The 26,260-nt window shown below is 42.6% G+C and overlaps 1 long non-coding RNA gene across 1 annotated transcript; it reads right to left on the bottom strand.

Moving 5' to 3' along the window:
• On the bottom strand, window positions 1–25,441 carry LOC122104388. The gene is made up of 3 exons (XR_006146913.1): window positions 25,431–25,441; window positions 17,388–17,394; window positions 1–145 (listed from the first exon to the last, which is right to left on the bottom strand). It is a non-coding gene; the product is annotated as an uncharacterized LOC122104388 (long non-coding RNA).
• Between the last annotated feature and the right edge of the window lie 819 nt (window positions 25,442–26,260).

Genomic DNA, 26,260 nt, shown 5'->3' with positions numbered 1-26,260 from the left:
TTGAAGTATAGCACATTCTGAGAGAAATAAATACAATCTACTTTGGATCCACATAACTCTGGTAACTTTGTTACAAAAAAACAAGGCAAGGATGTTGTGCATAGTCAGGTCAATATTTGAGGATTTTATAATATAGTATCTATTACTTACATACTTAGTCATGACAAGGCAATGAATAAATCGGAGATATTAGAATAAAAGCATAATTTCAAACTTAATAACAGAAGACACATAAGATCCTTTGATGTTTTTGTCCATTTAGCTGAAAAAGAATTGCTTGAAAATTCAGTTTTCTCCTATCAATAATTATGTGGCACTATGTTAGGCATTGTGCATACTATGGCAGTGTTAGAATGATTGATAAGACACCCTCCCTACAACAATAGCGAATAGAGTTGGTAAGTTTGCCTCCACCAAATTGTGGCTGTTCAGAAAACAATATATCTTGGCCACTGGTGGCTTACAACTGTAATGCTAGCAAGTCAGGAGGCTGAGGTCGAAGGATTGAGATTTGAAGCTAGCCAGGGTAATAAAGTCCATGGAATTCTTATCTCCAATTAAGCATCCAAAACCTGGAAGTAGAGGTGTGGTTCAAGTTGTAGAGTGCCAGCTTTGAGCAAAACAATTAAGTAAGATCACAAGGCTCTAAAATGGAGAGAATCCTGAGCTTTTCAAAAAATTAACTATCATTCTTATAATAAGTAAGATATGAATCATTTTAAGGCCAGTATATAATAAATATCTTGTGTATACATACACAATCTATGTTCTTTCTATATTAGTGCTTCAAAATTTAAGACATCTCACATAAATGAAAGAGTTTCAGCGTTAAAGAAGCCCACAAGGAAAGTGGTAGCCTTGATGGTACATGTGCCCTTGGATAAATGAGTTATATATCTGTTTGGGGCAGGAATGTGGAGACTCTATGTTAAATATTAGCAAGGTATTCGGAGAAATCTAGGTTCCTGGGTTGGCAAATGAACTGGCTACTGCACATCAATTGAGCTAGATGTCCTTGTGTTTTGTGATTATTGTCTGCACAACTTGCTAAAAACAGGCCCTTAAGAAACAACCCCATCCTGTTTTCACTGTATTTGATGTTGGTATTATTTGTGGAGGGGTAGGGAAAAAAACAAATGGTTCAAATAGGGATACAGGTGGACCCATTGCAACAATGAGATATACAAGACATTATGTCAAAAAATGAAGTTTACAAATTTAGCCTGGGGGTTGGGGAGGTGTAGGGGAATGGTGGGGGAGGGAGATAGGAAGGGATGGGTACGGGAAACAAAGGAGGAGACAACAATGCTTGATAAGAAATGTACTCATTACCTTGCCCATGTAATTGTAACCGCTCTGTACAGTATTTTCACAATTAAAAACATCACCTGTCTATCTTCAGGGTATCAAGAAGCCTTTCTCAAATACACCAGTGGTAGCAGCGGCAGTGTGGCTCTGTGCAGATCAGTGACTGAGAAGTTGTTCAAGTTCAATTACCTCTGTCTACAGATCTACAGGGTTTCTGAAAGGCTAGAAATGAGGACAACGTTCAGCCAGTCACTGCTAGTTCCATTCTGGGTGAGTCTGTGACTGAATGCTATTTAGGAGTAAGAATGTTGCACAATGCTGTGCTTGGTGATTCTGGCAGAAGCTGTGGTCATGGTAGAGTTATAATGACCAGATTCTGCAAAAGCAGAAGTGCTGGGACTCCAGTTCCAGAAACCACAGTGTTTCTAACTTTTATGGAGGCTTCTGTGGGCATCTGGCAACTGGAGTGCAGCACAGCAGCAGGGGTTAGCACTCTGTCTGTCACCATCACATTCTGCCTGTTGGGTGTGGTTACAGTGGGTTGTACCCCTGAACTGGGAGCAAGGATGCTGTCTCTCTCTCACTTACCATAACACAATGCGCATCTTGAAGCTGATGGGTGGCTTCCAGAGGGTTCTGGACACCTGCATTGGGCTGGATCACTCTTTCTGTAACCACAACATTCCCTTCATTAGCATAATGGTGATCTACCATTTCTGCTCCATTTCCATATCCATATCTAGTTATTAATCTAAGCAAACTTCAGCCAGTGTCTTGAATTTAAGTCCCAAGTCATGTTAGAAGTGTCCTCTAGCTCTCCTTCAATAAAACTACAACAGCCAATGGAGCCCCGTAGAGAATCTGCGTCTTCCTGCAAATAAAACAGCAGGCAACCTTTGACCATGTGACTGTCATCCTTGTCAGTGTAGGAGGCTGCTTTCTAAAATAAAATACAAAGAGAGACAAATAACTAATGATACAAATTCTCTTAAAAACAAGACAGTTGGGCTGGGATGTAGCTCAGTGCCAAAATACTTATCAAGCACATACAATGTCTCGTGTTCAGTTTTCAGGCCCAAAAAAGAAAAGACAAAAAATAAAAAATTTTAATAATCTTATAATGTAAAAATAGTGTACAGAGGGGTTACAGTTACATGAGTAAGGTGATGAGTATATTTCCTATTTTTACCTCCTCCTCTGTTTTTCCCCTAAAATCCCTTGCCTCCCCAATGCCCCAATTCCTCTCTCCCTTCCCCCAAAAGTTGTAAAGTTTATGTTCAGCATAGTGTCTTGCTTGTACATCTCATTGTTACAATGGGTCAAAAAAAGTATACAATAACAACAAATAAACTCTTAAAAATCAGGATTTAAAAATTATGCTTAACTTCATGTTATCTGGTCATATAAGTGAAATGAACCCCCAAGATAGGGACACAAATGGGTTTTTCTTTCTTGCTATTGTTTCTGAAGTATTTATAAGGTACCGAAATTTTTTTTGTTGCTCTGTATGTTCCTGCCCCATGGTATAAGCCCTATTTTCGTTGTATTTGATGTTGGTATAATTTGGGGAGAGGAGGGGAAAAAGCAAAATGCTTAAATAGGGATACAGGTGGGCCCATTGTAACAATGAGATGGGGTGGGGTTTGAGGGGAGTGTCTTTATTGAGGTGGGAGAGAAGGGATGGTAGGGGAAGAACAAAGGAGGAGGCAACAATGCTTGATAAGAAATGTACTCATTACCTTGCTCATGTAAGTGTAACCCCTCTGTACAGTATTTTCACAATAAAAAACTGATTAAAAATAAAAATAAAGAAACTAAATCCAAATAAATAAATAAATAAATTCCTATTTAAACTGGATGCTGGTGGTTCATGCCTGTAATCCTAACTACTCAGAAGGCTGAGATCTGAGGATTGCAGTTGAAAGCCAGCCCAGGCAGGAAATTCTGTGAGGCTCTGATCTCTAATTCATCACTAGAAATCTGGAAGTGGAGCTGTGGCTCAATATGGTAGAGTACTAGCCATGAGCCAAAAGAGCTCAGTGACAGTACCCAAGTCCAAGCCCCATGACTGACTAATATATATATATATATATATATATATATATATATATATATATACACACACACACATACATACATATAAATTTCCTAATTAGAATGTGATACCCAAGGTATAATAATCACAAGGAATAAGAAAGCATCAACTAAGTGACAGCCTACATTTTAGCTAATGTGTATTTAAAAAGTATATATATATATATATATATATATATATATATATAAAGTATATAAAAAGTATATATATATACTTACATAAATATATTAATATCATGAGGCAGGTGGGATGGTTTAAGAGTATAATCCCAGCTACTTTGGAGATGGATATAAGGAGAATCAAAATTTGAGGCTGGAAATCAAAACAACATTGAGATACCACCTCACTCCAGTTAGAATGGCTAAAATCAAGAACTCTAAAAACAACAGATGCTGGAGGGGATGTGGACAGAAGGGAACCTTAGTTCATTGTTGGTGGGAGTGTAAACTTGTTCAACCACTTTGGAAAGTAGTATGGAGGTTCCTCAAAAGACTCCACATAGAGCTCCCCTATGACCCGGCAATCCCACTTTTGGGCATTTACCCAAATGTTTATAAACAAGACCACACTAAAACTACCAGCACGACTATGTTTATTGCAGCACTATTTACTATAGCTAAGATATGGAACCAACCCAGATGCCCCTCAGTAGATGGATGGATCAAGAAAATGTGGTATATATATATATATATATATATATATATATATATATGTATATATATATATATATATATATATATATACACAATGGAATTCTATGCCTCCATCAGAAAGAATGACATTGTCCCATTTGTTAGGAAATGGAAAGACTTGGAAAAAATTATATTAAGTGAAGTAAGCCAGGCCCAAAGAAACATAGGTCCCATGGTTTCCCTTATTTGCAATATCTAGTATATTTTTGAGTCAAGGAGAAAAGTTCAGATAAGGTAATGTTAGGGAAATGAACCCTAAGATATGTATCCAAATGTTTTTTTTTCTTTCACGTGATTATTTCTAACACATTTATAAGATTATTTCTTTGTTGCTTTGTATGTCCCTCCCCCACACTATAACCCTTGCTTTCACTGTATTTGATGAGGGTATAATTTGTGGAGGGGAAGGGAAAAACAAATCGTTTAAATAGGGATACAGGTGGACCATTGCAACAATGAGATGTACAAGTCGTTATGTCGAAAATGAACTTTACAACTTTGGTGGAGGGGTTGGGGGGGGAGTGGGGAGGATTGGGGTGGGCGGGGGAGGATGTGAAGGGTGGGAAGGGGAAACAAAGGGAGGAGGCTACAATGCTTGATAAGAAATGTACTCATTATCTTGCCCATGTAATTGTAACCACTCTGTACAGTATTTTCACAATAAAAAAAATTTGAGTCTGGCCTAGGAAAAAGATTAGTAAGATTCCTTCACAACAAGTCATCTGGGCTATGTGTGGTTGGCAGGTGGGTGTTAGTCCAAGCAACCTAAGACCCTATGACAAAAAAAAGCAAATGTAAAATTAAGAAAGAGATAGAGGCATGGCTGAAGTAGCAGAACACTTGCGTGGCAAGTGCATCCTGACCCCCCCCCCCCACAAAAGTGGGGGCACAATCAAAATAACTGTATACATGCATATGTCACAATAATATCTATTATTTCTGTACTGAATAGAAGCTAACAAAACAAAGAAGGGAAGAAGGGATTTTATATTGAAAGCAAATAAATGATCATGACAAGTAAATATAATGAAGGATCTTGACAGGATCATGGATAGTAATGCAATTCTATGAAGGCAAAATTCAAATACAGATTGTATCAATTTTAAGTTTCTAAATTTTTGATGGTACTCTATGGTACTATGGATTATTATGTGAATGCATGCGCAGATGTGAATGTGTGCATGCATATGAACATGTATGCACATATGCATCTGCATGAATATATAGGTGTGTGCCTGCCATATTTTAATATGTGTGTTTATGTACACATACGCACATGTGTGCATGTGGTATGTGTAAGAGAATGGAAGACTAAATGGCAGATGTAGAGAAATACTAAAATTCAGGTGATATCTGGGTATGTTATTCAGGAGTTCAAAATTACTATCCTTAAATGTTTTCTGACACATTTTTTTGTGGGTGGTAGTGAAATTTGATTTGCAATTTTCGGATAAGTTTGAATTATTTCCCAATCAAAAGGTAGCAATATCTGCATAACCAGTATTTACTGGGGCATGATTATAGTGGACAAAGAAAATATTTCCCCCTTCCCCAATATATTAATAGGTATTCTTACATCAGGGAATTGATTCCTTAAGAATTCCTCATACACTGCACCAGCAGCTGCTTGAGCTCCAGCTATGTCCCTGGAGGCCCCTGTGGCTCCTGAGGTCCTCAAAGTTTCATGGCCCACGAAGGCTCCCGTAGTCGCAGTGACTTGGGTTGCTGCAGCAGTCAGGAGGCTTCAGTGTTCTTCCCAACATCCATCCACATCAGACAACTCATGCTGCCCTTTGGTAAAAGAAGCAGAGCTGCTTCCTCTCATGATGGTCTCCCTGGTGATTGTGCCTGAGATCCCATTTCTTACTTCTGTGTTCTCCCTGTGATCCACTAAAATCCCTGGAATTTCCAAAGTGCTAGTGTCTTAGAGACTGAGCCCTCAACCTGGGAGAAGTCACACTAGCTCCAGGGTCATAGGGTCATGATGGAATTGACTTAGAAGGTTACCCAGCCAAGTCTGCTGCAGAATTGGTTTCCCACTTGCTACCAGAGAGAAATCCCACACATTGGGAGCTCCCAGCATGCTATGCTGATTGTTTTGCTGTGAGATCAGAGAGATCAACAGTAGTCCTTTCAGATCTCCTGCCAGGCCTTTGTTAAAGAAAGGCCTCAAGTGACAGCATATTTTGTCTTACTGACCAGAAGAGAGTTGATACAGTGTTCCTGGGGGCGGTGTGTGTGTGTGTGTGTGTGTGTGTGTGTGTGTGTGTGTGTGTGTGTGTGTGTGTGTGTGAAAATCCCTTGTTAATTAGTAGGGAGAGCAAGAATCAGTGCAGACCCAGTGAATGGAGAGTAAGGGTCAGGGCAAACAGACATGTATAGGAATTTAGGATGGGATTTTTGTGCCACTGCTTAAACGTACATTCTTTCACTACCAGGAACTACTGCTTTTCTATTCCTCTTGAAGTACTCCTCTCTTCTTGTTGCTCCTCCCATGATGAGTCCCATTCCCACACTGCACACTCAAGTTTGGCCCCTCACACTCCAACTCACAACAGGAAAATGAGTAAACTGCTCACTAAGACTATTTTCTACAAGTTGCTTTATGACTTCTGCTTGATTCACACCAATCAGGACCCAAGAGGCTGTGTGCAGTAGCAACTCAGGCCTAGATACATGTTCTTTACTTTTGTGTTTGTGTGTGTGCTGGCCTCGGAGCTTGAACTCAGAGCCTATGCACTGTTTCTGAGATTTTTTGCTCTACAACTGGAGCCACAGCTCCATTTCTGACTTTTCAGTGGTGAACTGGAGATGAGTCTCAAAGACTTTCCTGCCCAGGCAGGCACTGAACCTTGATATTCATTTCTCAGCCTCCTGATTAGCTAGAGTTACAGGTGTGAGCCACCTGCTCCAGCCCTACTCATGCCTACCACTGAAAACAAGGAGTCCTATAAAGTGTGTGTGTCTGTGTGTATCTATGTCTGTGTGTCTCTGTGTCTCTACTGGCACTTGAAGTCATAGCCTTGTACTCTCATAAGGCTTTTTCACTCAAGGCTGGAGCTCTACCATTTGAGCCCACTTCTGGCTATATTTTGCTGCCACAAAGTCATAAAGACAATTTTCTTGCAAGAATCTTAATACTTAATATGATTCATTTGCTCTGTATATCTGTAATTTATAATTGCAGCTGTTAAGATAATAACACATTGTTTGAATTTTATTTTTGTTTTATCTTGTTTATGGAGGTTCTGAATAAGAAATCTAATTCACATTAAAACAAACATGGATTTTGTTTCCTGACTTGCCTCAGGGGAAATACCTCATCCCTCCTTAAGCTCAGATCCTCCACTCAGTGTAGAGACCCTCCATTCTTTGGTACTGTGTTTAACTGTGTTCACTCACAGATGATGCCAGCACTTTTGGTGATGGATCAGAGGGAGAACACAGCAGTAAGAAATGGGGTCAAAGGCACAATCACCAAGGAGGCCCTCAGGAAAGGAAGCAGCTCTACTTCTTTTACCAAAGTGCAGCATGCGTTATCTGATGTGGATGGATGTTGGGAAGAACACCGAAGCCTCTGGACTGGTGTAGCCACCCTAGTCACTGTGACTACGGGAAGCTTCATGAGCCATGAAACTCTGAGGACCTCAGCAGCCACAGGGCCTCCAGGGACATGGCTGGAGCTCAGGCAGTTGCTGGTGCAGTGAATGAGGAATTCTTAAGGAATGAATTCACTGATGTAAGAATAGATGTATTTATATATTGGGGAAGGGGAATATATTTTCCTTGTCCACTCTAATCCTGCCCAGTAAATCTTGGTTATGCAGATATTGCTACTTTTGATTAGGAAATAATTCAAACTTATCAGAAAAGTGCAAATCAAATTTCACTACCATCCACAAAAAACTGTGTCAGAACACATGCAGGGACAGAAATTTTGAACTCCTGAATAATCTACCCAGATAACACTTGGTTTTTAGTATTTCTCTACATCTGCCATTTAGTCTTCCATTTTCCTTCACATACCACATACACACATGTGCATATGTGTATATAAACACAAATACTAAATATACCACATGCACACATATATGCATTCATCCAGATGCATATGTGCTTACATGTTCATATGCATGCACACATTCACATCTGTGCATGCATTTACATAATAATCCATAGTACCATCAAAAATTTAGAAACTTAAAATTGGTACCATCTATATTTGAATTTTGCCTTTATAGAATTGCATTACTATCCATGATCCTGTCAAGATCCTTCATTAGATTTACTTGTCATGATCATTTATTTTCCTTCAATGTAAAAGTCCCTTCTTCCCTTCTGTGTTTTTATTAGTTTCTATTCAGTATAGAAAGAATAGATTTCATTGTGACACATGCATGTGTCCAGTACTTTGATTACAACCCCACTTCTGTGGGGGTTTTGCAGGGTGCACTTGTCAGGCAAGTGTTCTGCTACTTCAGCCATGTCTCCAACTCTTTTTTACTTTTTACCTTTGCTTTTGTTTGTCATAGGGTCTTGGGTTGCTTAGACTAAAACCCACCTTCCAAACACACATAGCCCAGATGACTTGTTGTGAAGGGATCTTACTGACCTTTTGCCCAGGCCAGCCTCTAATTTTGATTCTCCTGATTTCCATCTCCCAAGTAGCTGGGATTATAGTCCTAAGCCATCCCACCTGCCTCATGATATTAATATATATGTATACATATATATATATATACTTTATAAATACACATAAGCTAAAATGTAGGCTGTCTCTCAGTTGCTGTTTTTCTTATGCTTCCTTGTAATTATTATACCTTGAGTATCACATTTTCATTAGGAAATTTTTTTATATATTTATTTTTGTCAGTCATGGGGCTTGAACTCAGGGCCTGGGTACTGTCACTGAGCTCTTTTGGCTCAGGGCTAGTGCTCTACCATATTGAGTCACAGCTCCACTTCCAGATTTCTAGTGATGAATTAGAGATCAGAGCCTCACAGACTTTCCAGCCTGGGCTGGCTTTCAACTGCAATCCTCAGATCTCAGCCTTCACAGTAGTTAGGATTATTGGCTTGAGCCACCTGCACTCAGCTTAAATAGGAATTTATTTATTTATTTTATTTGGATTAAGTTTCTTTCTTTTTATTTTTTTTGAAAATACTGTACAGAGGGGTTAGTTACATGAGCAAGGTAATGAGTACATTTCTTATCAAGCATTGTTGCCTCCTCCTTTGTTTTTCCCCTACCATCCCTTCCCTCCCACCTCAATAAAGACACTCCCCTCAACCCCCACCCCATCTCATTGTTATAATGGGTCAACCTGTATCCCTATTTAAGCATTTTGTTTTTTCCCTCCCCCAATTATACCAACATCAAATGCAGTGAAAACAGGGATTATACCATGGGGCAGGAACATACAGAGCAAGTAAAAAAATTTCCTGATACCTTATAAATACTTTAGAAACAATAGCAAGAAAGAAAAAACCATTTGTGTTCCTATCTTGGGGTTCATTTCACTTATATGACCAGATAACATGATTTTTAAGGGTTTATTTGTTGTTATTGTATAGTTTTTTGACTCATTGTAACAATGAGATGTACAAGCAAGACACTATTATGAACACAAACTTTACAACTTGTGGGGGGCAGGGATGGAGGAATTGGGGCACTAGGGAGAGAAGGGATGAGGGGGAAAAACAAAGCAGGAGGTAAAAATGCTCCATAGGAAATGTACTCATTGCCTTACTCATGTAACTGTAACCGCTCTGTAAATTATTTTTACATTAGAAGATTATTTAAAACTTTTATTTTTTGTCTTTTCTTTTTTGGGACTGAAAACTGAACACAAGACATTGTATGTGCTTCGTAAGTACCTAGGCACTGAGCAACATCCCTGCCCAACTTGCTTGTTTTTAAGAGAATCTGTATCATTAATTATTTGTCTCTCTTTGTATTTTCCTTTTAGAAAGCAGCCTCCTACACTGACAACGATGACAGTCACATGGCCAAAGATTGCCTGCTGGTTGATTCGCAGGAAGACAGGTATTCTCTACGGGGCTCCATTGGCTGTAGAAGTTTGATTGAAGGAGAGCTAGCGGACACTTCTAACATGGCTTGGGACTTAAATTCAAGACACTGGCTGAAGTTTGCTTAGATCAAATACTAGATATGGATACGGAAATGGAACAAAGGTAGAACCTCATTAAAGAAACAAACAGGAGCACAGATTCGCTGGCAGCATGAGCAAACCCTGGTTAATTCAGGCAATAGCTACTCCTCTAAAAGGAGCTTTCAAGTTCCATAACCTATGCATGGAGCACACACAGAGAAAGTAACTCAGGAGTAGTCACTGCAACATCTGTGTCTTCTAGGCAGAGTCAAAAGATAACGCCACCTCTTCCTGATCCCAGGGCTTCTGGGAATATCATAATGGCAGGATCTTCCTATGCCACAAGCTCTACTCTGCCACTAGGCACCGTGATCCTGGGTCTAGGATGACCTCAGAGCCTTATTGTGACAGAGAGGTCCAGCCTCCACCATGGTAGATCACCATTATACTAATGAAGGGAATGTTGTGGTTACAGAAAGAGTGATCCAGCCCAATGCAGGTGTCCAGAACCCTCTGGAAGCCACCAGCATCTTCAAGATGCTAATTATGTTATGGTAAGGGAGAGAGAGAGCATCCGCATTCCAAGTTCAGGGGTACAACCCACTGTAACCACACCCAACAGGCAGAATGTGATGGTGACAGACAGAGTGCTAACCCCTGCTGCTGTGCTGCACTCCAGTTGCCAGATGCCCACAGAAGCCTCCATAAAAGTTAGAAACACTGTGGTTTCTGCAACTGGAGTCCCCAGCACTTCTGCTTTTGTAGAATCTGGTCATTTTAACTCTACCATGACCACAGCTTCTGCCAGAATCACCAACCACAGCACTGTGCAACATTCTTACTTCTAAATAGCATTCAGTCACAGACTCACCCAGAATGGAACTAGCAGTGACTGGCTGAATGTTGTCCGTGTTTCTGGCCTTTCAGGAGCCCTGCAAGTCTGCAGACAGAGGTAACTGAACTTGAACCTCTTCTTCGTCAGTGATCTACACAGAGTCACACTGTCTCTGCTACCATTGGTGTATTTGAGAAAGGCTTCTTGATAACCTGAAGATAGACAGATGATTTTTTTGGTGAAACTACAGTACAGAGGGATTACAATTACGTGGGCAAGGTAATGAGTACATTTCTTATGAATCATTGTTGCCTCCTTTGTTTCCTCTTCCCATCTCTTCCTATGTCTCTCCCCCACACACTTTCTCCTACTTCCCCACACCAGGCTAAACTTGTAAAGTTTGTTTTTTTTGACATAACGTCTTGTACATCTCATTGTTGCAATGGGTCCACCTGTATCCCTATTTAATCCATTTGTTTTTTCCCTTCTCCTCCACAAATTATACCAACATCAAATACAGTGAAAACAGGATAGTGTTGTTTCTTAAGGGCTATGCACAACATCCTTTTAGCAAGTTGTGCAGACAATAATCACAAAACACAAGTACAACTGGCTCAATTGACATGCAGTATCCAGTTCCTTTGTCAACTTAGGAACATAGATTTTTCCACATACCCTGCTAATATTTAACATAGGTTCTCCACATTCCTGCCCCAACCAGATGCATAATGCATTTATCCAAAGGAATATGTACAATCGGGGCTACCACTTTCCCTGTGGGTTTCTTTAACACTGAAACTCTTTCATTTATGTGAGATGTCTTAAATTTTGAAGCACTAATGTAGTAAGAATATGCATTGTATGTGTATACACAAGATATTTATCATATGCTGGCCTTAAAATGATTCATATTTTACTTATTATAGGAATAATAGTTAATTTTTTTAAAAGCTCAGGATTCTCTCCATTTAGAGCCTTGTGATTTTACTTAGTTGTTTAGCTCAAAGCTGGCGCTCTACAACTTGAACCACACCTCCACTTCCAGCTTTTGGATGCTTAATTGAAGATAAGAATTCCATGATCTTTACTAACCTGGCCAGCTTCAAATCTCAATCCTTAGACCTCAGCCTCCTGACTTGCTAGCATTACAGTTGTAAGCCACCAGTGGCCAAGATATATTGTTTTCTGAACAGCCACAATTTGGTGGAGGCAAACTTACCAACTCTATTTGCTATTGTTGTAGGGAGGGTGTCTTATCAATCATTCTAACACTGCCATAGTATGCACAATGCCTAACATAGTGCCAAATAATTATTGATAGGAGAAAACTGAATTTTCAAACAATTCTTTTTCAGGTAAATGAACAAAAATATCAAAGGATCTTATGTGTCTTCTGTTATTAAGTTTGAAATTATGCTTTTTTTCTAGTATCTCTGATTTATTCATTGGCTTATCATGACTAAGTATATGGTTAATAGATACTATATTATAAAATCCTCAAATATTGACCTGACTATGCACAACATCCTTGCCTTGTTTTTTTGTAACAAAGTTACCAGAGTTATGTGGATCCAAAGTAGATTGTATTTATTTCTCTCAGAAAGTGCTATACTTCAAAATATCCGTGCAGATCAGGACGAGTTTAAGTTAATACTCCCTGTCACAAACTTTTTTACTTTTTACAGACTACCTAAATTTTTGATTTCTATTTTGTTAAGGAAATGAAACATGAAGATGATACTTTTGTGGGCTAAGGAGATTGTTTAGTTAAATTGTGCTTTGAAAAGGTTTATACACTACTTCATAAAATCTGTGTGTAAGGACAGAGATTTAAACATTATAAGTTGTGGCTGATGAAAGTCTCTCGTGATCTGGAATTGTTTACACTCTAATTGGTACGTTTTGTTATTTTTGTTGTACATTTTCACTATGATTTATTTTGTCAATAGAAATATCACAGCTATGTGAAAATGTTCATATGATTCATGTAGCCAGAAAAACAAAACTTGATCCTCAACTCCTTCCTTGGGCAGCCTGGAAAACCTAATCTGGCCCTGTGTCCTCAAGTGTTCTCACATGTTCTGGATGTTCTCTGTTTTCTAAAAGGGGATTTTCTTTCATTTTTACATATTTGTATGTATATCATCATAAATATTTAAGTAAAAAGTCAATGTTCACCATGCCCCATTCTCTACTGCTGCTTAGTGTCCTATCATATGTTCCCAGGAAGACTGCTGAGTTATAAGAGACTGCTTTGTTCTATGCTAATTTCTGACTCTGCTTGAATGAGAATAGCCAATGTTTTTAGAAGAGTATTGTTTGTCTTCCTAAGAAGGAAAGAAAAGAGGAAAGCCCAGTTAAACTTGAATTTCAGATCAACAATGAACATATTCTACTTTAAAAAAAAAAAAAAGAGATGCTGTTCAACTTTTAAAGGAGTTTCACCCCAATAAACTCGTTAACGAAAACCTAGAACAAATATGCCCATAGTACTGCTAGGCAACTGAACTTATGGATGGGAAGGGTAAACAAAGGAGGAGGCTACAATGCTTGTTAAGAAATGTACTCACTATCTTGCCCATGTAATTGTAACCCCTCTGTACAGTATTTTCACAATAAAAAAAAAGAATTAAGGCATCTCAATGAACATTTGAAGCATGGTAAGTCAGGGACTGTCTATAGCTGTTATTTATTCACATTGAACCGGTATAACAATGAAAAATAAACTATTACAATTTCCTGCTCATCACGATTTCGCTTATATTTTAATTCTGTCTAGTTATCCATCCTGAATTATAAATCTTTACATCTGTTCTATTGTGTGTTCCTGGGAAACTGACTTTTTAAACTATATGGTATGTCTCCATGTCTAGTGATCATGTCATGTGATTTACCTGGGAATAAAATAAATAAATTTTTCTTTTCTCCATATACAAACATATACACACACACACACACACACACACACACACACACACACACACACACACACACACACACACATATATACATACACATATATTTTGCTGCTTAGGGAATTGATCACAGAAACTTGGGCTTACTAGGCAAGTACTCTACCATTTTAGCCACTTCCTCTAGTTCTGTTTTTAGGATTTTTCCCCCAGCTAGCCTCTCACACTTTTGCCCAGTCTGGTCTTGAATCATCACACTCCTACTGATCTTTCCTAAATACCTGGGCATGCACTACAATGCCCAGACCCAACATTCTCAGGTTTCCTGTTTCTACAAGTTATCCTTTGATTTCTCTGTTCTGCACCAGTCTCTGTCTCTGTCACATAGTGCAGTGCTGTTGAACAGTGCATAGGAAGGTCCTTCTTGTCCACTTGAGAAGTGCTGAACTTTTATGGAAGGCTTTAGAGAAACCACTCCTGTGTGGAAGCTGAAGCCTTCAGCTAGGTGTCTACTGCTGCTATTCCAACTGCCTTTTCAATATTTCTTTCTTTTAGTCCTTGTGTGGTGGAAAGTATGTTTTAGACTACCACCACTGGTTTATGTCCTTGTGTATAATTAAACACAGCTCTGTCAGCCTAGAAAATTTTCCATGAGGCTAGAAAAAAAAAAAGAAAGTACTTCTATGATGAATAAGCACCAAGTCAGATTGTGATACATATCACTGATGCCAAATAAAGAAATGCAAGGACAGGAAAAGTCTAGTATTTCTTTACATCCAGGCAGAAAATAGTATCAAGAGGATAAAGGCTGACTGCAAGTTAACCTTGAATAACTCTAGCCCTGGTCCTGTACTTGGCTCTATGCCTGACACTGCTCAGCCTGTTACTCATAATTATTTCTGCTACAACTACTGCTGTTCCTGGTGCTGTACCTGGTACTCACTTCTGGCACCTAACTTGCTGGTTGTCCTGCGCGGGAGGGTGAGGCTGGAGGCTGCTGGGTCTGCTGGGAGAGGCCCCACTCCCATGGCGCGAGCCCTGTCTAAGCTCCAGCGCTGACACCCGTGGACGTCATTGGTGGCTCGCGGCATTCGTGAACGTTGCTCATTCGATTTGCCTGCGACTCACCGAGTTGGCGGGAAAACGAAATCCCAGAGCCAAGGACTCTGATCACAGAGCTCCAAAGCCTCTGAACCGGCGTCATGGGCGCCTTTCTGGACAAAACTGGCCTATCCCTGCCTGTGGACAGCCCGGCCCAGGACGGCACTGAGCGTTACGCACCTGCTGGCCCTCAGGAGCCCTCGGCCTCCAAGAGCATCCCCCTGCTGTCCTCCTGGGCGCCCATCTCTCTTCTGAGAGCCGGCAAGAGGCCATCCCGCGGGCATCCTGCCGCTGGGCCCAGGCGTGTGCTCAGCTCGCCTCGGAGACGCTATCTGCTGCAGCAGGCCCGCCGTGCCCTGCTGGGGCCGCTGGCTGCTGTGTGCTGGAACCAGCCTCCCCTGCAGACGCTCAGCAGGAGACTGTGCAGCGCGCTGACCCCGAGGATGCCCGCTCAGCACAGCGCACCTTCGCCTCCCCCAGCGCAGGCGCACACCACCGACTCCTGCGCAAAGTCTGCGCCCTCCAGCAGCCACCCGCACTCGGGGGACCACCACACACTCACCGAGGTGCTCCAAGACAGGAAGACCAAGACCATGGCTGCGGACCACCAGGACTCCGACTCTGATCCACAGCGCAAGAGACCGCGCCAGGAGGCCGCTGGGGATGGAGAAACATCGCCCAAGCCCCCGAAGGCGTCTCAGGTACTGAGCTCTGAGTCCTTCAAGGGGGGGCCTCGCTGCCCAGGGCTCCCGTCAGCCCTCACAAGAGCAATGGCACCCCTCTTCTGAGAGGCCCATGGCAAGCGGGCAGGCTGCTGGCAAGCCTGGCTCTGGCCAGAACGGCCTCTCCTGTCGCTTTGCTTCCACGCGGGCCGGGGCCCAGCTGGGCAAGAGGTCAGGTCTTGCCTCCCTCTTCCTGCCTGGTGGGAGGCTGGCCAAGAAAGCCAGAGAGGAGCGGCTGCCTCCTCATTGCAGCGCTGCAACTGCCAACATGGCCCCTGACGCCCAGTCCCCCGCAGCCCCAAACCCAGAGACCTCTGACAAAGTCCCAGGGCTCCAGGACACCTGCCCCGGCCCCAAACGTGGAGTCCAGGTTAAGATAGAGCACAGCCAGCCTGCCTGCGCTGCTCCTGCTGTGAAAGCCAACTCTTCCAGGCCAGGCCCCGCTTCTCCAGCTCTACCCAAAGGGCATCACCACAGCTCATTGGCATCTAGCGGCTCACACAGCACCACCACCCCCTCCATCTGCACCCAGGCTACAGCCACCAAGCCTGTGGAGGGCAGCGTGGGGGCCCCACCCTCAGAGCCGCTCTGCACACAGCCAGCTGCTGCAGACACCAACATGCACCAGGTCAGTGGACACGACACTGCCACCCCCACTGTGGCCTCGGGCAAGTCAGATTCACACTCAGCCTCAGAGCCAGCTCAGGGCCAGGCCTGTGCCACTACTTTGAATATTCCTCGGGGCATTATTTGGGCTCTGCTGCATTCTACTCCCAGATCCCCTGTGTCTCTGCCCTCCCATGGCCATGTCTCCAAGCGTCAGGGCTCTCCCAGCTCGGTAGCAGCCACCTGCTCTAGCTCTACGGGCATCCCCAGCCCACGCAGCCTCTCACCTGACTCTACCACCAGCGAGGGCAGCTTGAGCTTCAACCGCACAGCCAGGCCTGCCTTCCAATTTCCCTCTACCTCCCGCATCATGCCGACTCTCCGCATCCACACCAAAGGCCACACCAAGCTCCCCTGCGGGGACAACAAGCCAGTCCCTGGCTGCTCATGGATGCCAAGACAGGATGAGGCCGCACACACACCTGCTCAGCCAGGGCCGGCCACAGCACAGGCCCAGGTGGCTTTGGGCTCCTCAGTCCTGTCTGCTTTGGGCTGTCAGAAAGGCCCAGCCTCCACCTTCTGGGCCCCTGCCAGCATGCAGCCCTCCCAGACCCCTCTCACCACCACTGGCTGTCGGGTCACCTCTCAGCCCACCCCCACCCCCACCATTAGCAGCAGGATTGCCAGCTGCTCTCAGGCCGCCTTTCCATCTGGCAGCTTGGCTGCCTCAGCTGGCCCTCAGGGCTTTGGGCTCAATGGGACCATCACAGGCCCTAGCTCCTCTTCTGGAGCATTCTTCTTCCCAGTCTCCATGTGTGTAAGCCATGGACAGCAGCAGCCTCTCTGTTGGAGCCACCTCAAATCCACCCATGGCTTCAGGGGAGTTGGGCCTTGGGGCTCAGCAGTCCCATGCCTTGCCACGGGTGTGGCTTCAACCTCATGCCAGTACACTAGCAAAAACTAATCCCTTTCCCCCTCCCAACCTCTTCCCCCCAACAACCACCCCTTGTCTGAATCTGGACCCCAAAACCTGCTAGGGAGAGGCTCTGAACCTCTACAGTTGCACAAAGAAAACTCAGCCTGGTTCTCTGGCTTCAAATGGCCGACTTGGAAGTTAGCAGCCTGTGCCTGGTCACTTCTGGAGGAAGTGGGCAATTCCAGAATGTGCAGGAGGTCACAGGATAGAAGCGAGAAGCCAGATTCCTGACTTCATCAGTCACCCAGGTGAGGCTGGGGAACTGAAGGAATGTGAATATGCTGTTCACTGGCTCTTCTGAGTCTCTGTGTAGTGCAGAACCTGCTCAGTGGCTCTTCCACCTTCCTGTGATCTAGAACATGGGGTAGCTTTGCTGCAGGTTGGGTTTCTCATGTGATTTTCATGTGGTGGGACAGATGGAGCATTCCTAATTTTATCTGCTCTTATTGTCTTCCTCCGTCTCTTGTTGAGATCAAATTTCCCCTTTTATGTTGCTGTTTTGTCCTAATCCATCCCCAATTGTGTCTTCCTCTCATAATGACCCTTTATTCTTGTTTTGTCCCAATAGGTGCACATCCATTTTCTCCTTCACAGCAGTCTGAGTGTTCATCCTCAGCCCTCTCTACCCATGCAGAACTGGTGGCCCAAGACATCCTGGCTGAGCAAGGGAGAGACCCTCTCTCTAGGACAGAAGCTCGTGGAGCAGGCACTATCAAATTAACTTCCTCCTCTGTACTCAGCCACCTGCTAGTACCAAGATAACAACATGTGCCTCTCTTGGTTTGGATGGTCCAAGCCTGGTCCTGTGGCACTGTGTGATGCTCCAGTGTGCTGCTCTTTTGGAGAACTGAATGGTATGTGTAGTCTTGTTGGTAAGGCTAGAACTAACTGTCTCCTGAATCTTAGACATGGTTCATTAATGTGCAATGTGGTGCTACGTGAAAGCCACAATGCTGGCTCCTGCATATTGGGATGATATTTTATCGGGTTTGGCCTGGTAGCCCAGATATGATGTTTCAGGGGAAGCATAGTCCTCCCATTCCCTTACTTGCTTCCCAAACCCAGGTATATACAAGCACTTCCGGTGTGTATCAGGAGACCTGGACTGACCGCCTTTGGAAGTCAGACCTCAGTTTTCTTTTCCCCTTCACTCTCATATGCACAGAAGATGTTAGTTACAATATTCTTTGCATTTAGAGTATTTTTAAAGTTTGCATGTAATGATATAATTATAAGTAACTCTACTATTTTGGAAACTTGACCTTACTAGTTTTTATAGACTCTTGTTCTCAAATCTAGATATTTGTTAAACATTATCTGCATTTGGGAATATTTTACCATTTACATCCTATTCTGTAGTTATTGTCACTTACTATTTTGTTTTGTGATCATGTCTTCTTTTTCTTCGCAACTCTATATATTTCTGATAATATGCTTTTGCCCTGGCAATATTTTATTTTATTTTATTTATTTATATTTTAATTTTTTGAGTGCAGTCATGGCGCCTGAACTCTGGGCCTGGGCGTTGTCCCTCAGCTCTTCAGCTCAAAGCTAGCGCTCTACCACTTGAGCCACAGCGCCACTTCCGCCTTTTTTTCTTTTTGCTTATATGGTGCTGAGGAATCGAACCCAGGGTATGAGGTATTCAAGGCAAGAGCTCTACCACGGAGCCACCTTTCTAACCCCATTGCCCTGGCAGTATTTTAAATTTTTACATATGGGTCTCTGGTTTATAGGTAAACCTTTTGTGTTAGAAATTGTTCTTTAAATTCTATATTTCCTTCCTTCTCAACTATATCCAGTTGTTACAATATTCTTCTGAATCGAGAGTAGATTGAATGGTTGCTTACCCTTCTTTAGCAGTCCCTTGTCTTGGAAGTTGGTCTCTATATTTCACATCACCTTCTTTCTCTACTCTAGGTATCTGTGACAGTATTTTAAAGATTCACTTACTCTTCTTTAAATTATAGAGTCATCCTTTGGGTGTTGGAAGTCGGATGGATTCCTCACATAGCACTCATTCTCAACTCCTAATACCTGTCCATTCTGGAGGAAGCTGGCAGTTCTAAAAGATGAAGGAGGTCACACGACAGAACAAGCCACATACCTTTACTTCAACCGTCACTCAGGTGGGGCTGGAGAGCGAACACAAGAGCTCTGCAAAGTGGCCACTTGCTCTTCTGATTTTCTGTGTAGTGCACCTAACACTAGGTTAGGTGGGTCTCTCCATTTTTTCTAGGGCTACAAGTTGGGGGAGCTTTGCTGGGCAGTAAGTCTGATGAGCATTTTATAGGATGGGACAAATGAAGCATACCTAAACTTTGTCTGCTTGGGCTGCCTCTAAACAAGTGGTCTCTTCCTCTCCCGTTTTCAGTGATACCATATCCCCATATCTGGCTGCTTTGTGATCATCCATTTCCTGTTGCCTCTATCCCTTGCAATGACCATGAACCTTGCTTTTTCCCACTAGGTACAGCTATTTTCTCCTGCACAGCAGTCAGTGTGTTCACCACCAACTTTCTCTACAAGTTCAGAACCTAAAGGTCACTGGGTGACTCAAGACATCCAGGCAGATCCAGAGAGATGCTTCCTCAAGGACAGAAGATGTTGGAGCATGTAGGTTGCCATGAGCTACTTCTATTTGCTCCTCTTTACTCAGCCACCTCTGTACAGACAACATCTGCCTCTCTGGGTTTTGATTGTCCAAGCCTTGTCCCATGGCACTGTGTGATACACGAGCTACTCCTTGGCAGATGAACTGAAGGGTTATCTGTGGAGGCTTTTTGGCAGTGTCAGGTTCAACTGTCTCTAGAGACCTAGGCATGGCTATTCAAATGTGGAAAATGGTGACATATGAAGGCCACAATGTTGGCTACTAAATTTTGGAGTCCTGCTTTGATATATATGGTCTGGTAACCAGGATATGATGTTCCTGAGAAAACAATGCTTCTCTCCCCCACCCCCAACACACAGTACCTGTTTACCCAATGCAGGTATTGTGAGCCCTTCTCCTGGGCATCAGGAGTCCTGGACTGATCACATGGGAAACCAGTTCTCAATAGATAAATGTTAACAATATTGTATTGTATTTACGGTATTTAAAAGTTTGTCTAGTGTGCTCTACTTACAAGTAACAATTTTGTGTTGGAAATCAAACTTTACTAGTTTTCTCATGCCCTCATTCTCAGCCTAGATATTTGTTGAAATATTTTTTGCATTGGCAACATTTTATCATTTGTGTTCTGTTCTTTAGTAAATAAACATTTTGTGTTGGAAAATAAAGTTCTGTCCACCTTTTCTTCAATATTACCTCTAGAAATCTGTTGGAATAGTCTTATACATTGACAGTATTTTAGATGTTTGCATGCTAGTTATATACTGAAGTCCTTTGTGTTGGATGTCAGGCTTTAGACTTCACATATTTTTGTTCTCAACTCTATATGCTTGTGACAGTAAATTTTGGCACTGGCTATACTTTATAATTTTAATACTGTTGTATAATTACAAGCAAATCCATTGGTTTTGCTATTAGAGTAACGCTCAATAATGTCAATGTCACAAAACACTTTGGAATGGTAACCATATATACAGTAGGTGTGGTAGAATGGCATGGAGGCTACCTGGGAATAGAATGCTATCTATATCAAGAAAGTTCGCTCAGGATCCATAGGCCCACTATTCTCCTGTTTCTGGGTCTTCTCTAAACTTGCTACTGATTTTTATTTTAAAATAATAAAATAGAAAATACACAGAGATTTCTGTGTTGATTAAATTGTCTTTTCCCTTGTGTAGGATAAAAGTTATCCTCTCTAGGTGGATGTTTTGAAATTTCCATCATTTACGAGAAGTCTTTTCCTTTCAATTTTTTTCTTTTTTTTCTTTGATATTTTGTGATGGAGGAGGATGGAGGTCCTGGGACTGAAACTCAGAGCTTGGGTGGTACCCTGAATTTTATTGCTCTAGGCTACCACTTTACCTGTGTGATACAACTATCACTTCCAGCTTTTGAAGGACTGTTTTAAAATTAGAATCTTAGGACTTTCCTGCCTGGGCTAGCTTTTTCCTCACATCTCAGCCTGAGTAGCTATGATTCCATGCATGAGCCAGTACTGATGGACTTTTCCCCTTAAGATGCTAGTATATTTATGCATAAAAGCCTAGCTTGCCATCTGTAGGGAAGCAAGGCTCTAGAGCCTCATATCTGTAATTTTAGTTATTGAACAGGCTGAGATCTGAGGATGCCGGTTTAAAGCGAGGCACAGCAGAAAAGACTTTGACACTTATCTCCTGAAATCCAAGGGTAGAGATATCAGGGAGAAAGCTAAGAGACAGTGTCCTGAGCTCATATGCTAATGCAAGCACAAAAAGAAAGAAATTTAGAAAGCCAACAGATACAAAATCTCTACAGAGGGAAATAGAATAAGAAGTGGGTGAAGGAAAAGGAAGAGAATGGGAGAGCATAATTCAGCTGCCCCATGGAGTCCAAGAGATTCTTTCCTTGTGATTGCTTTGCTGCTTTTTTGACTTATTTAATGAAGCAGCAGGGATAAGCCTAAAACTTTGTGGCTTACAATAAAGTCCATTTTACAACTCACTTACCCACTTACGATTTTGTAAGTATTCGGGCCTAAGCTGGGCCTGTCTTCAGTGCCCTATGATGTGGTTGCAGTTGTATTCATCTGGGCATTCACTGCAGGGATGACCAGTGCTCACTCCATGGCTTGCAGGCATGCCAGATGTCTGTTGGGGATTCTCTGGAGGAACTATGCTTGGCCATCTTGTGTGGCTTGTGCTTTTCACAGCCTGGCAGGTCAGTTCCAAGGGTTTTGCAGAGATGAGAAGTGGAAACTGACAGTTCCAGTGTTTCCGGATCTTTGACAGTGAGCTTGGGTTGTTTAAGAAAAGAAAAAGAGCAGAAAAAAGTGAACTCCAACTAACTAACACTCTTTATTCCGGAGCAAACCCTGGGAAGGGTAACCCAGTCTCCTTCAGCCTAGCTAAAGGGAAATGGTGTAGCTCCCCACCCCTTACAACTAGGATTTCTTTAAATATTAGGCAGAAAAAGTGAACTTGGGTGTGGGGGCAGGGCAGGGCTTGGAAGACAGAAGTCGGGATGGAAAGCAGGGGTTGGAGAACAATCTGATTTTGACTGACTTGAAGTAAGAAGGCTTCACCAGCAGTGTGTCAACCAACAGTATGACATCACAGGAGGCCTTGGTCTAAAGCTCTCTTTTCCACACTGCTGGGTGAGTTTGATCAGGGGCAAATGAAGGAAGACCAAGGCTTGGGAATCTGCCAAAAGGACAATTCTAAGAGATCTCGGTCAGGGAGTAAACTGAAGGCTTTCTTTGATCAAGCCATTTTCCATCCAAGAGACAAGTGCTGTGTTTGCTAACTTTCTTTATCCAAAGTAATACTGTGGTGGGGAGAGATGGGCACCTTCTTCACATTTAAAAATTATAGTCCATGGTCATTCAGAAATGTGTGCCTGAAAGATTGCAAAAATGGACATCTCAAGTGGGGGGAATTACAAGAAGAACTAGCAAGTGCAAATCAGTTGAAATACTTAAAGAAAGGGAAGAAAAATGGGATGGGAATGGGGGAGGAAAATCTTTGACTTATTGTACCTAGCAAAACGTATTTGTTCGCTATTTAGTTTTCAGATGAGCCTTCAGTGCTAGCAGTTGGACAGTACAAATACAGACCACTGTGAAAAGTTTCTGTGGGGGCTGAAAACTGGATCTTGTAAAGCTATGGTATGAACTGACAACATACAAAATTAACAGGAGAAAAAGCCTGCAGAAAGGCACTGGGAAAATACAAGACTGGAAGACAGAGCTTGACTCAGAGTTTCAGATCTGTAATCCTAGTTTCTTAGAAGGCTGAGGTTTGAGGATTGTGGTTCAAAGCCAGCAGGGCAGGAAAGCCCATGAGACTCTTATCCATTAAGCACCAAAAAAGCCAGAAGTGGAGCTATGGCTCCAGTTGCAGAATGTGAGCCTTGAGACCAAAAGCTCAGCAGCACACATGTCCAGAACCAGCACATCCCCCCCCACATAGACACACACACAGACACAGATACAGACACAGACACAGACACAGACACAGACACAGAAACACACAGACACACAGACACACACACAGAGAAATATAGCTGGTAGACAAGCAGGATGCTGAATCACATATAACCTTGATAAAAGGAAGGAGCTGAAGACATCTGGGAGTAAGGAGAAGGGGAAAGCTCTGTAATATGGGGGAAAGTAGTTCACTGTATATATGGGTTGTTTTATGACATTTCATTTGAGGATTTATATGGTAAAACATTTAAATTCTTGTTTTTCTTGCTTTGTATAATTTTTGTTTCCTGCGTAAAATGGACATGACAGTAAATATCCTAAACATATAGTAATGTAGCAAAACAGAAACAATTTGGTTTCACAGATCTATATATTCTCTGATATCACAGAATGCCATGCATTCCTTTATAATGATAATTTTATGTACTTTTTCTAATTAATCTAATTCAAAACTTATCAAACCTAATATTTGTTCTGTGATTTGTACATTGAACATTTATATGACCTAAAAGTTCCCTTTTCTTTATAATATAGATGCTTTTGCCTCCTAAACTCTGCTGTTGAATGCCTCTAGTGAGGGTTTCATTTCAGTTTCTATCTCTACATATATAATGTTTTGTTCCAGTTCATCAGGTTTATCTCCTTACTGAAATCCTCACTGGCTAAAATGTCTGCTTCTCCATTTCCTGCATTACTCTGTGGGTTCCTAGTATTTGTCATGTCACTGAGCATATTTGAAATAGGTGATTGGCTATCTTTGCCTGTAAGCCTAATTTGTGGGTTTCTCTGAGGATCATTTTCAGCAAGACTCTGATGCATATGAAGGAGCCATTCCCCTCTTTCTATGCTTCATAATTGTTGTGACCTGAACATTTAATATTACAATGTGGTTGGTCTGTAAACCAGACTTGTCATCCTTACGGATTCATTGAGTGCCCTGTTTGAAGGCTCTCTTTGTTTGCTTGGGGATATTTGCAAACCCTTTTTATCACACCTTCCTGGATTCCTCATTGAGTGTACTCACCAAAATTTCTGTTCCATTGTCCCTTGTCAGTACCAAACAACAAACAATTCCTTCAATCTGTAATCTTAGAAGCAGTGTTTCTCCCCATGAAGCACTCCCCTGTTGACCAACTCTGGTCTTCTAGAGGCCACAAAATGTAATGGCCAGAGCCCTCAGGTGATGGCTGTTTCCCAGGAAAGACAAGACCTACTCTACCATTTGACTTGCAATTTATCTTTCTATGATGTCTTCAAATTCTGATCCCTGGAATTTGGGAGCTATGTTAGCGCAGTTCCCTGACATAGGTGAAACTGAAATGAACACTTGCTCTGTGCTGCCGTGGACAGGCCCTCTCTTCATCAGGGTTGAGAAGTGGCAGCATTCCCTACTTCTACCAATGTCCACCATCACTCTGCAAAGTTCCTATTTCACACCAAGTGGGAGAGTCTTATAAACATGAAAATGAAAGAATAAAACCACAATGACCACACATCAGTAAAACCAGAATTTTAATATCATATCATTGTTCAAGAAGGGCAGTTTCCACATCGAAAACTCTTCTTCCCAATCAGTTTTTATTTTACTTTCTGCTATTCATTCATGTAAGCTATGAACAGATCAAGAACCCACACTTTCACAAATCCAAATCTCCAATGGTCTCCAATGCCCAGGATGCTTTCTCTCGATGAAGACACCAAGGGAATGCCATGCTGCTCAACCAATCATGATGATTTTTTGCAGGCTTTATGCCCAGGCCCAGTATCCTTCAGCAGGCTCACCCCGATGACACAGGTGTCTCCTGCCTGCTTGCTATTCAGAGGCACAGAGGAGCAATCAATGCTCACCCTGAAGCACAGCTCTGGCTGTTGCCTGTGTGTGTGTGGGTCTCAAGTATGAGGGGAAGATTTGGCTGGTGGAGGCTCAAGTTATCCTAAAAGTCCCAGGAGGTGGCTGGGAGGCTGCTCTACTCACATGTCGGGAAGCCACGACACTAAAGCGTGCCCCGGTATGGGAGCCCGGTCTAGGGGCTTTCAGAAACTGTATGTAAGAGCTGGGCTTTTCTGGGCCAATAGTATGAACCACAAGTAGAGAAAGGATCTTGGTCAATCGCCGTTTCCCTATTCCTTTCCCGGGTCTATGTGAGGGATCACAGAGACATGAAAAAGTACACAGAATGCTGAGGTTTCCCAGCTCAGGGATGGGGCTGCTCAGCGAGGACGTCTCAGCATCAGACACACATATCCTGAATGGGAGCCTAGTATCTTCCCTGAGTCCTTCCAACCAAGACACACTTCTTCTACACATTCACAACCCACATCTATGTTGAGCCTCTCCAGGCTCCTGAACCAGGCAATAAAATTCTCTTCTACAATGATATTGTCATAACTTCGGCTCACTTGTAGCTGCTTCCACCGCTCAATGCTATCATATTCCTGGCCAGGCAGAGAACGAAGTAGTGACAGAGCTGGGCTGCGATAGACGGGGCGGGGGGGGGGGGGGCGGTGACCAGCTTCGCAGGCTCTGGAACCCTCCACTCAGTCCAGCCAGGCTGCTCTGTGCTCTCACAGCTGTGTCCCCATAGTTGATCACAGGAAGCTCTCTTGATCCCTCTTCCTACCTAAACCTGCCTATTGAAAAGACCTCTCTAAAGTCTTGGTAATAAAGGTGAGCAGGACAGGACTGAATGGATGCCCTGTGAGTCCCAGCCCACTCTGTCTAGGCAGCTGCCACTCACCTTTATCAACTCATCTAATGTGTTCTTTCCTAGGAGGAATACAGCAATATAGACAGAAAGTGGCCCCTCCTCCCTTCTGACCTCC

The sequence above is a fragment of the Dipodomys spectabilis genome, unplaced genomic scaffold (assembly GCF_019054845.1).
Source record: "Dipodomys spectabilis isolate Male_0828 unplaced genomic scaffold, ASM1905484v1 ptg000024l, whole genome shotgun sequence".
NCBI lineage: Eukaryota > Metazoa > Chordata > Mammalia > Rodentia > Heteromyidae > Dipodomys > Dipodomys spectabilis.
Note: the sequence above shows the minus strand (reverse complement) of the source record. Positions and strands in the feature narration are given on the sequence as shown.